We start from the raw sequence: 4,379 nt of genomic DNA, 5'->3' as shown, positions 1-4,379 counted from the left end.
GCGAAGGGGCAAAGGGACGCGAAGCGGCCGGCACCGCCCTTCCCGCACGGCCTACGCGGGGGCGGGGCTGCGGGTTGGGCACGGCCCGGCCGGGGGCGACTGGCGGAGCGGGGCGGGCTGCCTAGGGGCAGGGCTCGGCCGCCAAAGGCAATGGCAGGTGCGAGCAGGGAGCCAGCCCGGGGCCCCTGGCGTCGAAGGCAGCTTAGGGACCAAAGTCTTGTTATGATGCACGAAACGGTGCGGGGTGCTAGGGGCGGTGGGCGCGGGAAGCCGCTGTCACACGCCTGCGCTGCGGGAGGCTGAGCTGGAGCCTTCCCCTTCGCCCAGCCGCGGCCCGCCGGCCCCTGCCTGCTGGCGGCCCGCTGCCCCCCTGCTGCCACTGCCCCGGCCCCTGGGACGTGCCTCCGGCTCAGCTTTTTCTGTGCAGACTCCATCAGCTCGGTGAAATACCGCAGAAAAGGAGTTTAAGCTAAAACTGGTGGGGTTTGCACAGAAATGTCTGGGGCACAATATGATCTTGGCTCTGGAACTGAGACCAGTCAGAGACCGGTTCCCAGAAAGGGTAAGAAAAGACAAAGTTTAGTTCCCCCTTGCTGGCATCGCCTGCTCAGCTGGTCTGATTTGCTACTTGGTTATTCAACCAGGAGGAAAACCTGGCCCTGCTGCAGGACCTGGGCAGCCCAGCTGTGACTCGTGGAAGCCCCTGGCAATCGGGCCATGCAGGCCCCAGCCCCACACAAGCAGACAGACACACACCTGCTGGACTGTGCGTTTCTCATGTTCCCCCGCAGATTCCTGCGTGAGGTGATCAGTTCTTTCTGTCTCTCTCCCTCACACCCACCCTGGCAGCAAACGTCAGGCCAAGGAGAAACCCACAGGAACTGCTGCAAAACCAAAGGCCTCCAGCACTGGATTTCAGTCCAAACTGATACCCCAAGAGATTATCCATATGCAAAATTAGTCTGTATATTAAGCAGTAACAACAGGTTTTCAAACCCAAGCTGTAAAACAGTGGAAAAAACCCTATTCCTTTGGAATAAGCCTCTCCTCACTGACAGAGAGAGGGATAAATAGGACAGGAAGGTCTACAGATTTTGGAAAGTGCCATTACTTCAGTGCTTTGAAGTGCTCAATATTGAAGTCTCTGAACAGTTGTAAATTGCCTATCTATTAATCAGATACAAAGGACTGTTCACATCACTTAAGACTGCATCTCCACTATACAGCAAGAGTATGTTTCAGTTTGCTAGCTCAAAGGAGGAAATCCAGCAAGGTTGAAGACTTCTCTTAATACTTGCCAATATTGAGTCAAATTCATTAACACACAACTTTGACACATTACAACATTAACACATAAACGTTTTTCTGCTGACTGAAATGCTGTGTGCTGGTTGAAAATGAGCTAGTTTAAATTTGCCAACACATTACTTAGCTTATAAAAAATATATAACATTTGGAATAAAAGCTGAACTATTAGAAGATACAGATGCTAAGATACAAATGTAAAGCTTCTCTCTTGCCATTTGCAATGATCTTTTTTACAAAGGAAGATAATAAACCCAAAAGACGAAATACTAATAAAAAAAATATCACTGTAACTGGCAATGCGAATACAGCATGCAATATCAAGTTTCCCCATAACCTCTGAAATGTGTATGTAGCAGTGTCTACAACAGATGTGCCTCATCAGCACTGTCAGTCCCATCAAGCTTTCCAGGTTTGTCCTGGCTTCTCATGATGCAAGGAATTTTATAAAATAAAACTTTGTAGCAATAAAGCTTAGCTTGTATAGATGTTAAGTTGCTTAAGCTGCACAAGATGAACAAACACGGCGTTAAGTGTTTGCAAAAGAATGTACAGAGATAACAGGCAAAAGAATGTACAGAGATAACAGGCAGTCAATTAGAATGGAGCAGAACTATAGAAAGCAGAGGTTAACACTGGCTTACACCAGTTCAGTAGTCCGGCTCTGAAGAAACAAGCATTTAGAGCATGTGTCAGGACCAAAGGTAAAAAGTTCAAACCTGAGGAAGACCTGCGGCCTTCATCCAAAACGACCACCAGGAGATTAACAACCACCACAGTAGAAAACTACACATGCACCAGATAGAGGACTTACCTAACGATGTAATGTAAAATGATGAGGGCATTAAAGACTGCCGGCAGACTGCCCAAATGTAATGTATGCTATTGCTAAATGTATAAATATCTTTGCTTTGCAAAAATAAGAGTGAGTGAGAAGGGTGGAGTGATCCCCCTCACTCCCAGCACTGAATAAACAAATACCTGCTGCTCAGAGATGTGAGCCTGTGAGTAGTTCTTGCTACCAGGCAATTTTTGGCTTCACTCATAATCCATTCTATGAAGATCTGCTGGCAATCACTGTCAACAACAGGTCCCTCCTGACCCTGTTCTCATTAACTAGAATTGAAAGAGTTTAATTTCCACCACAGAAAGACAATAATTTTCAGAAATGTTGCAAAAAATACGATAGATCTTATCTCAGCATTTCTTTATTCCCTATCCCCAATAATTTTTCAACCACTTTGTCTACAAGCAGGAGGGGAAAAAAGCAGTTGATGCAGCAGATGGGGATACCACTATTAACAGTCTCTGTCAACAACAGATCATTTTAATAACTTATGGAAAGTTCACCTTGCTGTCCCCCGCTGTATGTTCTCCCACATCACTAGCTACAACCATAATCCTATTTTAAAACTTACTTAATTGGTCATTCTGGAGTTTCTTCGAATTTCACCCAAAGTATTTCATGCTAGCTAACGTCAGTAATTAAAATATGTAATTAAATTGCAATTCTTACATTGCTAATGTTACCAGCATCATTTCAACAATAACGCAATGGGATATTCAGATGCCTTTGCAAACACAATGAACAGTACATTTAATGAAAACAAGTCACCAATTCTTACTTGTACGTCTAAAGGTCCTTTGTAATGGTTTGTTGATTTAGCCAACGGGTTTTTGTTAAAATAGCAGATGCCAGTCAAATGCCTCAAAGGAGCAAATGAAGGAAACAATAAATAGCCAGGGCAACTGAATTATGCTTGGTATGTTAATTCATCTCTGTGCTGCATCTTATGTGTTCAGACATTTCACTAAACAGAAAGATTAACACATTACAGCACCTGAACAAAATAGGAAAAAAGAAATTTAAACTACTCAAGTCTAATACAATGGGTTGTATAACATGAGGGTTGTGGTTTAACCCCAGCCGGCAACTAAGCACCACATAGCCACTCACTGGGGGGAGAACTGGAAGGGTAAAAGTGAGAAACTCAGTCGTGTGTTGAGATAAAAGCAGTTTAATAATTAAAAATAAATATTTTTTTAAACTTAAAAGAGAACAAAAATATCCAAGAGAGAGGAAAATAAAACCCAAGACAGACAAGTGATGGAAATGAAAACAGAACAATTGCTCACCACCAACAAACCAATGGCCAGCCAGTCCCCAAGCAGTTGCCCCCCTTCAACCTTCACCACCACCCAGTTTTATTCCTAAGCATGACATTTTATGGTATGGAATATCCCTTTGGTCAGCTGGGGTCAGTTGTCCCAACTGTGAACTGTGTCCCTCCCAGCTTTATGTGCACCCCCAACCTACTCACTGGCAGGGCCATCTGAGGGACAGAAAAGGCCTTGACACTGTGTAAGCATGGCTCAGCGGTAACTAACAGCAGTTAACAATGCAATTTTCAGCACAAATCCAAAACATAGCCCATAGTAGCTACTATGAAGAAAATTTACTCTATCCCAGACAAACCCAGTACACCAGTAAGCCTCTGCACCTGGGTGACCCAGCTTAAATTTGGTGCTTTAGCAGGCAAGTTATTAGCATACTAGTAAGACATTCAAAACAGTCAAACATAACCATGTAAAAGTTATTTTGCTATAGTTTGCTGAATTTCCTTTTCAGCCCTGCATATAATTTTTCTTTCATGCATATTCTAGATTGATTTTACACAGGGTGTCCCATTTGCCAGTAAGAGTAATATAAGCATGGTATATCAAGTCTTTGAAACAAGTGTACCTTTTCAAATGTGCCTTTTTTTTATTATTTTTTTACACAGCACAAAAACGTTGTAAAGAGTGGTGAATGGAAGAACCCTTAATACCTTACTGCTGTTATGAGGTCACATAACCTAATTATGTATATGCTTACATGCTAAAAACCCAGCTATCTTAGGGAAATATTAGACTGTAGAAATAGCGGTTTAAAAAAATAGTATGAGAATTGTGCTCTGTAGCTGTTATCTTCAAGAGAAGCATGATGCAATGATCCTTAAAGCTCTTTATATATAACAATGATGAAAATACCATTACTTGCATAAGGTTTAATTGCATTGAGACGCACCTGTTTC

Source organism: Falco peregrinus, chromosome 10 (assembly GCF_023634155.1).
Source record: "Falco peregrinus isolate bFalPer1 chromosome 10, bFalPer1.pri, whole genome shotgun sequence".
Lineage (NCBI taxonomy): Eukaryota > Metazoa > Chordata > Aves > Falconiformes > Falconidae > Falco > Falco peregrinus.
Note: the sequence above shows the minus strand (reverse complement) of the source record.